Here is a 14,059-nt window from a genome sequence, read left to right as displayed (position 1 = left end):
GGAAAGTAATGTTGATTATAATGATAAGAAGAATGAAATTATCTCTTGCTAAGCTGTGATCAAGATCAGGAGTGCTGAGAGAACTGTGAACGTCGAAACTTGAGTGTTGAACGAAACCTAGCCTGAAATACAAATAATACAAATTATTATTATTATTAGATATTAAATTAAATGAGGCGGAGGGATCTGAGTAATATCAGTGAAGATGATTGTCTCTGGGATTTTACGTGAAATACAAAACACTTGTAGTTTACAACTAGTGGTGCTCAACCTAAAGTTTAAACTGGGAGCTCTGGAGACTCCTCTCTAACTTCAGTTGAAAATAATAAATACTTGTAAATACCTACTCATCTAAATACTTCGTATATCATGTTTATCCTGTCATATTATCTTCAGATCAGACAAAGCGAGGCATGGAGTTGTATCCTACTTCCTGATTTATTTCAGAGACCATCAAGATCATCAATACCAACATGAACATACAAAGGTAATAATATATAATAAACCTCTCAGGAATAGGTGACGGAAAATGACTCGTGCATAAACCGCAGTCACAAATTTAATAGTCATTAGTCTCATTAGAGTCTGCAAATAATAAGCAATGGCCAAGATTTAACTCAATCCTGTGTTATCCCCAACCTTCTAACTTCTAACCCAAGGGAACAGATAGAGGGACGTAAAGAGAACAAAACTCATTAGTTTGGGAACAGATGTCGGAACCGGCAGCGGCAGCAGTAGTGGTAGCACCTCGCTATGTTTCTATACATAGGTACTTGAAATTCAATTTCCTCAGTACAAACAGAAGTCTCCCTCCCCACCACTCTGCAGGTCTTACCAAGATTTTTCCCTTTTCTTTTGAATTTGAACGTCGACAACACGAATTTCCCTGTTCTGTTAGTAGAGGTGTATTTCGGAAACCAGAACCGACTCTGATGGCGCGCCATATTGGATTTCCTATTCCTATGAATTAGAGACAGGCGCCGCCGATTTAGTTTCCTAAAGGGAACCGGTTCCGGAAACTGTTAGAACTGGAATCTACCTACATATCTGGAGTATCAATCTCGAACATCCACATACTGCATACTGACAAGAATTCCGCTTTGCTCGAAAAAATCATTGAAGAGCTAATAATAATTTATTCAAGTAAAATGATAAGACTGTTTAACTCCAATCTGTCTTAATAGCATAAGTAGTGTGACTCTCCCTTACCTAACCCATAGTAAAAAAAAACTTCTACCTACTTGCTCTTAGGCTCTAATTTCATGAAGAAGGTAGCTCCAGCTAAAGTTATCTACCTAAAGTCTGCCCCTGTTCTATTCTACACTCTGGCCTCTTCACAACACAATATATGTATGTAATATGTATACATATACATATGGTGTCTTGTTGTTCTCACACCAGGCATCACAAACAAACGCAATGCTCTGGGTCATTTAATCTCAAATTTGAAAAGAAAATTCAAAGAAGAGCAATGAAGGAGAAAGAAAGAATGAAAAGATAGAGGGAGGGAGGGGGGAGGATTTTGTAAGAAAGGATACATGGAAGGGAGTGCCATTTGTTTTTCCAGCATCTTGAGAAAGAAAAACATACCTACGCTACAAAATACCCACAGACATACATACATTACATACTCACTCGGAGCTAGATATAAGTATACCTACATAGGTACCTACTGCTTTTTTGACATTTTTTTCCCCATTTTAAGACGAAATTTAACCTATCCCAATTTAGAGTCACCGTCATTATTGAACGAGTGAAGTAAATTTTAAGTTTTTCCTACGTTTAGGTATCACTGAAAATATTCTTATACGCTTAGAGCTCCCTATATACGTAAGTATCATCCCTATAGCCTAATGGGAGAGAGGAATAAAATATAAGGATGAAAACTTTTTGGTGAAAACTCTCTTGGGAAATTTGAGCACCTTATATTTTTTTACTCTTTTCCTCTTTTACTATAAAATATTTTCTGCGTTATAGATACCTACAGAAACTTGAGAGTGGTGTGTGAAGATAGGGGTGTGTCAGGTCTCACATTTCTTTCTCTTTGAAACCAGAGAGAAATTGATTTGAGAAGTCGGCTTTTAAATTTCTGGTTAACATTTTATTTATGTATAGTACCTACCTATTTTTTATGTCTAAGAAACGCCGACCCTATTTAAATAGGAAAAAGCTAGGAAGAAGAAAAAGAAGAAGAAGAAGAAGAAGAAGAAGAAGAAGAAGAAGAAGAAGAAGAAGAAGAAGAAGATATCTATAAAATTGTTAATCATGTTTTTTTTCTGACTCACAATAAACTTCTGTACCTATTAGGACAAAGGTAGGTAAATAAGCTTATTCAACTTGTAACTATTAGGCTAAGCACTAGGTCGCAGGTTGATTTTGATTCCTTCCCGGTTCGGATTTTATCCTAAACAGATTATTTTCTTTCCAAGAATAAGAACGGCTAGCTTTCCTTCTCTCTTCGCTTTCGGGACGATAAGACCTTAGCAGTTACAGTTCCCTTTATCAAACCTCTTCAAAAAATATTAGGTAGGTACCTACTATACGTACATAAAATATTATTTTCGACTGATTTAAAACGACCAAACCTAAAGAAGAAAATCCACAAGTAGCCATGATGATCTCCTGAAAATGCGGAGCAACTAGAAGGTTAAAATTGAAATAGTACGCAAGTCACCTACAGCTATTTCATGAACTAGTTTCATCATGAGGGGTCTCAATAAATTGTCATTCTATCTGTCGAGTCTAATATATGAAAATATATGAATATCGATATCAGAATGATAAATAATATTTTAACTTTAACTTCACACTCGACCGCCTTTATTTCCATCCAAAATGAAATGGAAACTCTCTCTCTCTCTCTCCCTTCCTCCTGTATTTTCCATTTTATTCTTCTCATTTCATAATATATTATATAAAACGTCGTTCCTTTTCTTCTTCTTCTTCTTCTTCTTCTTCTTCTTCTCCTTCTTCTTCTTCTTCTTTTTCTTCTTCTTATTTTGCAACTAGTTAGAAGGTCAAAATTGAAATTGTACGCAAGTCACCTACAGCTATTTCATGAACTAGTTTCATCATGAGGGGTCTCAATAAATTGTCATTCTATCTGTCTATCTGTCGAGTCTAATATATGAAAATATATGAATATCGATATCAGAATGATAATATTTTAACTTTAACTTCACACTCGACCGCCTTTATTTCCATCCAAAATGAAATGGAAACTCTCTCCCTCCCTCTCTCTCTCCTTCCCTCCCTCTCCCTCTCCTTCCCTCCCTCTCTCTCTCCCTTCCTCCTGTATTTTCCATTTTATTCTTCTCATTTCATAATATATAAAACGTCGTTCCTTTTCTTCTTCTTCTTCTTCTTCTTCTTCTTCTTCTTCTTCTTCTTCTTCTTCTTCTTTTTCTTCTCTTTTGTCTTCTTCTTCTTCTTTTTCTTCTTCCTCTTCTTCTTCTTGTCATTCTGTCTATATTACTTTCTATTCTTATTTTTCTTCTTCTTCTTTTTCTTATTTTTCTTTTTCTTCTGCTCCTTTTTCTTCTTTCTCTTCTTCTTGTCATTCTGTCTATCTTCTTATTTTTCTTCTTCTTCTTTTTCTTATTTTTCTTTTTCTTCTGCTCCTTTTTCTTCTTTCTCTTCTTCTTGTCATTCTGTCTATATTACTTTCTATTTTTTTTTCCTCAAAATAAAAAGGTAAGGTGTCGATACCCATTATGTCAGAAATATTTCTCAAATGAAAATAAAAGCTATGTAGGTACCTAGGTGTAAGATGAATGGATAGGTATAGGCTATGGGATGATGGAAGGCGAGAATAAGATGTTGTTGTTGTTGTTGTTGATGGGTTTCCCTTGCTCCAATTCTGGTTGGGTAAGTTCAGGCTCGAATCCAGGATTTCAATGTATAATGATATCAATGTGTAAAACCACTGGCAATGAAATTGTAATTTAGATTTCAATTGGTAATGTAAACATGGAACATACAGTTTTATAATGTGTCAACAAATTAAACTAAGATAAATTCTACCCATGAAGATTTGTAAGGGAGAAACTTTACAGTATAGCTTTCAATAGAAAACTTTTTGTGAAATATCCACGCCAAGAGATTAGGATTATCCATTAATCTAGGTATTATTGTAAAAGTAGAACAAAACAAACACATGCGAGTATTGTACAAAACCTCCAAATTACGAAAAGCTCAAAATACTGTTTCGTGTTCCAACATGTTCGGGTAAAAACCGTTCCAACGGGATCCCCGAAGACCCATATAATAATGAGTAAATGTTGTTAAAGTGCTAGAGACCTTATATCTATGTAGAACAAAACAAACACATGCGAGTATTGTACAAAACCTCCAAATTACGAAAAGCTCAAAATACTGTTTCGTGTTCCAACATGTTCGTGTAAAAACCGTTCGAACGGGATCCCCGAAGACCCATATAATAATGAGTAAATTTAATGTCGTTAAAGTGCTAGAGACCTTATATCTATGTATATTAGGAATGCTCAGGCTCACTTCATACCTACCGGATTTCATCAAAACAAGCCAAAGCCATTTAATAATCGAGAAGCAATGCAATGCATTTTTTTTTTTTTTTTCTTCGTGTTGTCGTCGAAATTCCCACCTACATAATAGCTACTCATTTTCCTCATGAGGCTGAGTGTGGGCCCCGCAACAGACAGTCACGGAATCAATCATTTGCATCATGATGCAATTTTTTTGAACCCGCCGGGAATCTAAGTTACCTAGCGCAGTGACATCACTACACAATGGGAGCTGACATAATCCAGAGATGATATGGAGGTATGGTAAACAAACCAAATGCAAAGTAAGTTAACATCTTTTTATACTTAAATTTGAGCATAGCTACTCAATCATCTCTTACTTATCTAGTCTATGCTATACTTACCTGTCGGAGGAGCGATTCAAACCAAAATTGTTGGAATTACCCTAGTTACCTATATTTGGCTTTGAATAGATCCTCTGAGTTGTACTATAAGTTTTTAACTTAAGTTGATTAGTTATTATCTTATTGTAAAAATGGGGATATCCCCGTAAATTTATAAAATAAAAATAAAATAGGTACCTACTTATAGTGAGTGTGAACTTGACGGTTTCAGCACAGCCGCAATCAATTTCCATTCTCCCATATAGACTTACGTCTTACAAGAAAAGTTTGCTTTGTTCAAGACAATGAAGAAAAGAAAATTTTCTTCTAAAAAGTTTAAATATATATTTTTCTTTCTTCCCATAGAGGATGGCGTAGTAGTAGTCTTACGTCTTACAAGAAAAGTTTGCTTTGTTCAAGACAATGAAGAAAAGAAAATTTTCTTCTAAAAAGTTTAAATATATATTTTCCTTTCTTCCCATAGAGGATGGCGTAGTACCTATACACATTCCATTCTCAGGGAGAAGAAAAACTTTGGCACTCATTTCTCGTTCTTAGCATTGTTATTTTTTTAACGAGCACCGATGTTTTGTTGAGGCAAAAACTTTATTGTTACAAAGTAACATTCTAATAATAATAATAATGGAAAGTAATGTTGATTATAATGATAAGAAGAATGAAATTATCTCTTGCTAAGCTGTGAACCCAAGGGAACAGATAGAGGGACGTAAAGAGAACAAAACTCATTAGTTTGGGAACAGATGTCGGAACCGGCAGCGGCAGCAGTAGTGATGGTAGCACCTCGCTATGTTTCTATACATAGGTACCTACCTAGGTACTTGAAATTCAATTTCCTCAGTACAAACAGAAGTCTCCCTCCCCACCACTTTGCAGGTCTTACCAAGATTTTTCCCTTTTCTTTTGAATTTGAACGTCGACAACACGAATTTCCCTTTTTTCTTCCTTCCCATATCTCGGAGCTTCTTTTTATTTTGTGTGGAGGAAAAATCATCTTTTTATCAGCGATGAAAGAAAAGAGAAGAGAAGAAAGACATGAAGAAGGTAGCTCCAGCTAAAGTTATCTACCTAAAGTCTGCCCCTGTTCTATTCTACACTCTGGCCTCTTCACAACACAATATACATATGTATGTATAATTGTATACATATACATATGGTGTCTTGTTGTTCTCACACCAGGCACAAAGAAACGCAATGCTCTGGGTCATTTAATCTCAAATTTGAAAAGAAAATTCAAAGAAGAGCAATGAAGGAGAAAGAAAGAATGAAAAGATAGAGGGAGGGAGGGGGGAGGATTTTGTAAGAAAGGATACATCACACCAGGCACAAAGAAACGCAATGCTCTGGGTCATTTAATCTCAAATTTGAAAAGAAAATTCAAAGAAGAGCAATGAAGGAGAAACAAAGAATGAAAAGATAGAGGGAGGGGGGAGGATTTTGTAAGAAAGGATACTTGGAAGGGAGTGCCATTTGTTTTTCCAGCATCTTGAGAAAGAAAAACATACCTACGCTACAAAATACCCACAGACATACATACATTACATACTCACTCGGAGCTAGATATAAGTATACCTACATAGGTACCTACTGCTTTTTTGACATTTTTTTCCCCATTTTAAGACGAAATTTAACCTATCCCAATTTAGAGTCACCGTCATTATTGAACGAGTGAAGTAAATTTTAAGTTTTTCCTACGTTTAGGTTATAGGTATCACTGAAAATATTCTTATACGCTTAGAGCTCCCTATGCGTAAGTATCATCCCTATAGCCTAATGGGAGAGAGGAATAAAATATAAGGATGAAAACTTTTTGGTGAAAACTCTCTTGGGAAATTTGAGCACCTTATATTTTTTTACTCTTTTCCTCTTTACCTAACTATAAAATATTTTCTGTGTTATAGATACCTACAGAAACTTGAGAGTGGTGTGTGAAGATAGGGGTGTATCAGTTCTCACATTTCTTTCTCTTTGAAATCAGAGAGAAATTGGTGAGAAGTCGGCTTTTAAATTTCTGGTTAATATTTTATTTATTTATACCCATCTATTTTTATGTCTAAGAAACGCCGACCCTATTTAAATAGGTAAAAGCTATTAGGAAGAAGTCAGAAGAAGAAGAATCTCGGAGCTTCTTTTTATTTTGTGTGGAGGAAAAATCATCTTTTTATCAGCGATGAAAGAAAAGAGAAGAGAAGAAAGAAAAAAAATCTCCTGACTCTGACTGGGATGGTTTTCTTTCTTTCAATTTAAATATTTGATATCTCCACTGACAACATGGGACAAACTCTAAGGAGATTCAAGAAGTTTAGTGCTCCCTTCATCCACAATATTCGTGACCTGGGATTAATACTTCTAATAAGAACTAAGAGAGTTATGATCTAGTGATAGATACCTACCCAGGTAAAAAATAAAAAAAAGAGTTCAAAACTGAAGGGACTTTAATAGTATCTATCCATCAATAAACTCAACCTGAACACATTGAACCAAAAACTATGAGAATAAGGAAAGTAAATGATGAATGTCAGATGCACTTACATATATCAGGATAATGACATGCTTGAAAGTTCAGTTAAAAAAGGAATTCTAATTGTGTTAAGCATATTTAAATGCTTGTCACAAACATCGTTCCCTGATTATTTCACCTAGATAAATTTCATGACATGACTTGGACTTGAACCACCAACCTCCAGATCCAAAGTCCAACGCGTTAACAACTGCACCACTGAGGTTGGTTTGAAAGTTCAGTTATAATGATATGTTACAACAAATAAAATAGTTTGTACCTTCCTCTGCTCTAGATAGAGCAACTACTTATAAGTAAAGTAACAAGTGGTACTTTTGGCACATCCACTAATATATATCAGTGTCCTTTATTTCTTAAAGTTTTATGAATGTTGGCACTCAACTCAAGGGTCGCGGGTTCGACTTTCAGTTCGTATGCGGATTAGGGAGTGGAAATAAAAGTACCTACCTCAATAATTTAATTATTCAAAAACTATGAGAATAAGGAAAGTAAATGATGAATGTCAGATGCACTTACATATATCAGGATAATGACATGCTTGAAAGTTCAGTTATAATGATATGTTACAACAAATAAAATAGTTTGTACCTTCCTCTGCTCTAGATAGAGCAACTACTTATAAGTACAGTAACAAATGGTACTTTTGGCACATCCACTAATATATGTATATCACTGTCCTTTATTTCTTAAAGTTTTATGAATGTTGGCACTCAACTCAAGGGTCGCGGGTTCAAATTTCAGTTCGTATGCGGATTAGGGAGTGGAAATAAAAGTACCTATAATTATTTATGAATATAAATACACAAATTTTATATGAAATGGGTGGGTAGGTACTTGTTAAAATAAATGCCGCATATATTCAAACGCTCTGCACCATTATTAATATTATTATGTATGTAGGTTACATCAGTTTCCTCTTACACAATTGTTAGACAGGGCGATAAAAACAATGTGCGACGGCAAAATGGTTCAAATTTCAAAGCCATTTTTTCGGATGTTTTTTACAATACGTACAAGTAGAAAAAACTTTGGATATTATAAAAACAATTATATTATGTAGCTTTAGTCTTGACACTAGGTAAAGGTAACACTCAGGAATCATATGATAGTGGGGAAAAAAGTAAAAAACTGGATAGCTTCACAACAATGAGATTCCGCGGCTTTATACACCCTGTATTAATGTCATGCCCCATCACATGGCTCTCTCTCTCTCTCTCCCTCTTTCTCTCTCTCTCTCTATTGCCGTCTGTTTCATAATAATCTGAAAACTGTTTCAATATAAAATGAATAATAATAAACCCGTCCGATAGTTTCAACATTTGCTATGATAATGATCTATATGCATACATTATACATGGATTATACATAGCTAAGTACATACATTATACATAGCTAATGCATACATTATACATAGCTAAATAGTAATTACATAGGTATCTATGTAGCAATAACTTGCGCTCTGAGCTCACCATAAGGTTTTGTCCATTTGGTTGCGAGGAGGGTAGATACATAGTATTTCCACAATCTGTGTATTTACCTACCTAGGGGAAGAATACCTCTCAAAATTTGGTCCCACAGAAAAAATCCCTTATTATATCCCACGAAATAATTCTAGAAGGCCAAAAGAACTTTCGCAAATGATCAACTTCCTTTGAATTCAAAGGAAACAGGGTTAGGTATAGCACCTGAAAAGAACTTTCACAAATGGTCAACTTTCTGGGAATGATAGGTTTAGGTAGCATGCGAAAAGAACTTTCACAAATGATCAACTTTTTTTGTGTTATTGGGTTTAGTATAGGGTGAGAAAATATATAAAAAGGACTTCTTAATTATTTGATCAAAATTAGGAAAACAGGGAAATGTTTTTGTCCCATGTTAATAAAAAAAATCCCTCAACCTTTTGAAAAATAAACAAAAAAGACCCAGTACGCAAGTCGGACATCTTTTTTCATTTTAGTACGCAACTAGTTAGAAGGTCAAAATTGAAATTGTACGCAAGTCACCTACAGCTATTTCATGAACTAGTTTCATCATGAGGGGTCTCAATAAATTGTCATTCTATCTGTCTATCTGTCGAGTCTAATATATGAAAATATATGAATATCGATATCAGAATGATAAATAATATTTTAACTTTAACTTCACACTCGACCGCCTTTATTTCCATCCAAAATGAAATGGAAACTCTCTCTCTCTCTCTCCCTTCCTCCTGTATTTTCCATTTTATTCTTCTCATTTCATAATATATTATATAAAAACGTCGTTCCTTTTCTTCTTCTTCTTCTTCTTCTTCTTCTTCTTCTTCTTCTCCTTCTTCTTTTTCTTCTTCTTATTTTTCTTCTTCTTCTTTTTCTTATTTTTCTTTTTCTTCTGCTCCTTTTTCTTCTTTCTCTTCTTCTTGTCATTCTGTCTATATTACTTTCTATTTTTTTTTCCTCAAAATAAAAAGGTAAGGTGTCGATACCCATTATGTCAGAAATATTTCTCAAATGAAAATAAAAGCTATGTAGGTACCTAGGTGTAAGATGAATGGATAGGTATAGGCTATGGGATGATGGAAGGCGAGAATAAGATGTTGTTGTTGTTGTTGTTGATGGGTTTCCCTTGCTCCAATTCTGGTTGGGTAAGTTCAGGCTCGAATCCAGGATTTCATAGGCGAGGGGACCCAAAATTTTCGTAGCCCAGCCCACAGTCTTCCCTGTGGACCCTGTATCCTACCCCCTTAAATACGGCCCTGGCTAAGGTGGATGGTTGAAATCCCCACGAAATAGTCAGTCAGAATACCTAGGGCAGTAGTTGAAGGACTGCGTCTCATGACTCCACTCTTTATTGAGCTGGAAGCTACCTAACATAATATCTGCAAAACTGATGACAATGTTGATGATGATAATAATAATCTAGCCTCGTACCCTGTACCAGTCTAGTTAGCTTAAAGGGTAGCTCGTCTGCCTTGTAGGTTGTAGGTAAGCGCTAGAGCGCGGGTTCCATTCCCTGCCAGGACGGATTTTTTAGCAGTTAGAGTTCCCTCTCTCAAACCTCAAAAAAAGTCTACCCTGTATATGTATATTATTTCTTATTTGTCATGAATAGGGGTAGGTAGTAGCATGGGCGTAGGAAGGGGGGGGGGGCAGATTTCAAAAAGTATGCAAACTTGAAGGGACTACAAAAAAAGTTTAAAAAATCGACTGCGGCGCTGAAAATTTTAGTTTCGCGTGAGACTGGATTTCTCAAGATTGTAGACCAAAATTTTCAAAAATTTCGCCTGCAGCGCTCTAATTTATTTGCTCATTTTAGCGTTCAGCTATAATTAGGAGAAGAAATGTATAGAAAAATATCTAAAAATTAGGTACCTACGTCAAAAATTTACTCGTGACAAATTTCAGAAACACGCTTTTTGAAAATTTTCGCCCGCGACACTTAAGGTAATTAAGTATTGTCAGGATTTCATAGGCGAGGGGACCCAAAATTTTCGTAGCCCAGCCCACAGTCTTCCCTGTGGACCCTGTATCCTACCCCCTTAAATACCGCCCTGGCTAAGGTGGATGGTTGAAATCCCCACGAAATAGTCAGTCAGAATACCTAGGGCAGTAGTTGAAGGACTGCGTCTCATGACTCCACTCTTTATTGAGCTGGAAGCTACCTAACATAATATCTGCAAAACTGATGACAATGTTGATGATGATAATAATAATCTAGCCTCGTACCCTGTACCAGTCTAGTTAGCTTAAAGGGTAGCTCGTCTGCCTTGTAGGTTGTAGGTAAGCGCTAGAGCGCGGGTTCCATTCCCTGCCAGGACGGATTTTTTAGCAGTTAGAGTTCCCTCTCTCAAACCTCAAAAAAAGTCTACCCTGTATATGTATATTATTTCTTATTTGTCATGAATAGGGGTAGGTAGTAGCATGGGCGTAGGAAGGGGGGGGGGAGATTTCAAAAAGTATTTCTATTAATTTGCATATCAAGTACCTACTGTGGATCTAGTATTGTGCAAGCTAAGAACTTTTCCATATTCAATAGTGTAAATATTGTGAACATTTTGCAATGTTGAAGCTTTTTTTTACAATCCAAATGATATACAAATATACCTATAAATATCTCGAGTTCTGTGAACAAAACAATAACGTTTCCAATCCCTGTCGCTCTTATAAATTTCTATTAATTTGCATATCAAGTACCTACTGTGGATCTAGTATTGTGCAAGCTAAGAACTTTTCCATATTCAATAGTGTATTGTGAACATTTTGCAATGTTGGAGCTTTTTTTTACAATCCAAATGATATACAAATATATAAATATCTCGAGTTCTGTGAACAAAACAATAATGTTTTCAATCCCTGTCGCTGTTATAAATACATACCATCAATACAGTGGGGTTCTACTGTCAATACCTTTCCGTACTCAATAAATACATGCAATATATTTTATTTACCAATACCCATGTGATATAGGTAGGTACATATAACAATATAAATAACTGTTGAGATAGAAGGACTACATCTCCTAATTCGACAGTCTAACTAACCACCCTAAACAAATCACTATACCTACCTTAGTGATGTGCAGTTTGGATTATTTTTCATAATTGATTAATCGATTACGAATATTTTTCATAATACCTTTCCGTACTCAATAAATACATGCAATATATTTTATTTACCAATACCCATGTGATATAGGTAGGTACATATAACAATATAAATACCTAACTGTTGAGATAGAAGGACTACATCTCCTAATTCGACAGTCTAACTAACCACTCTAAACAAATCACTATACCTACCTTAGTGATGTGCAGTTTCGATTATTTTTCATAATTGATTAATCGATTACGAATATTTTTCATAATCGATTATGAATCGATTATTTCAGGCAACAAAGAAACTGTTATTAATTTATTGAAGAAAAAAAAACCCGTTAGTAGATTAGATGACGTCATCAATGTGACCGGGGAGTAAAAAACTACGCGGTCACTGCACCAGCTAACCGGTGGGGAGTAAACAATTTGTCATTAGTTCCAAAAATATCCGCTACCATAGATTCTCAAAGAGGTTGGGAAGAGTGGATTTAAAAGCATAAAATAAATGTTGAAAAATGAAGCCATAAATGATTTTTTTTTTTCAATTTCGATTATTTTTCATAATCGATTACCTTTTCGATTATTTTTCATAATCGATTACCTTTTCGATTATTTCTTATAATCGATTACGATTGTTTAAATAATCGATTATGCATAATCGATAATGCACATCACATCACTACTATACCTACCTCCTATACTAGAGGGAGTAGATGTCCAATATAGCTAACTATATACCTATGTAGGTACATACCTAGATATATTAAGGAATCGATAATGCACATCACATCACTACTATACCTACCTCCTATACTAGAGGGAGTAGATGTCCAATATAGCTAACTATATACCTATGTACATACCTAGATATATTATTGTATGTATATTGTATGCAGAGGAGAAGGATGAATGACATCAGGCTCGAGGGTTGACGTATTACAAGTAACTTCAAGTGGGAGACTACGAGCCTGTGTGTAGTGTAGAGAGTAACTCAATACCCCCTCTCGGATACTGTTCGGGCATCATCTCAAAGTCTCAAAGGTTAACAAACACTTTAGCATGAGGTTTCAGATTCCGAGCTTTAGTAATTCTATGAAGAAGGAATAGAATTATGTTCAGTCACAGTTATTCTGCTAGAAAACAGCTAAGGACTAACGGTATTTTGTCCAGGATGTAAACACTCCTTTTATGAATACCCCCTCTAGAGCTTTTCCTCCTTTCTTTTCAAAAAGAACAATGGTAACATTATAATGGCAGCATAAAAAAAAGTACAGGGTAATACCCCCTCTAGAGCTTTTCCTCCTTTCTTTTCAAAAAGAACAATGGTAACATTATAATGGCAGCATAAAAAAAAGTACAGGGTGTCCCAGAACTAACGAGACTGATGACAAACAGCGGAAACAAAATTAAACATGACCATTGGAATTGTCATGGGCCGTTTCTTATCTCTAGAACTTCACAGAATTAAAAAATTTGCTGCCGTTTTTTTATTTTTTTATTATTATTTACGAGGGGCGGGGATATAAGTAACTAAAATGTACCTACTGTTTACAAAGCGGTAACTAGGTACATTCTTGTACGAGTAGATAGTCAAGTGTAAAAAAAATAATAAATAAAATAAAATAATCAACCCTGGATATTAAGTTGAAAATTTATCATGGCCCATTTCTCCAAAAATATAATACCTATACGGTCTCTACATTGACGTCGTGTCTTTGGTGTGCTATCACTCCATTTGAATTGTTGAAACGATCGTTAATGGACTTCATTTGAGCTTTGGACTGAAAACTCTGAAAAGGAAACAACAACAGAATAATAAAAATAATTGAGAGAGAGAGAGAGATAGGGTGTCCTCTCTCTTGTACCACTTGTACCAAACACTGTTGGTACAATTTAGTGATATATTTCCTCTTCTTCATTTTAATTAACTATTTATTATTTTAGAATCATTGATAATAGACTGAAAACTCTGAAAAGGAAACAACAACAGAATAATAAAAATAATTGAGAGAGAGAGAGAGATAGGGTGTCCTCTCTCTTGTACCAAACATTGTTGGTACAA

This window comes from Diaphorina citri, unplaced genomic scaffold (assembly GCF_000475195.1).
Source record: "Diaphorina citri unplaced genomic scaffold, Diaci psyllid genome assembly version 1.1 scaffold1109, whole genome shotgun sequence".
Lineage (NCBI taxonomy): Eukaryota > Metazoa > Arthropoda > Insecta > Hemiptera > Psyllidae > Diaphorina > Diaphorina citri.
Note: the sequence above shows the minus strand (reverse complement) of the source record.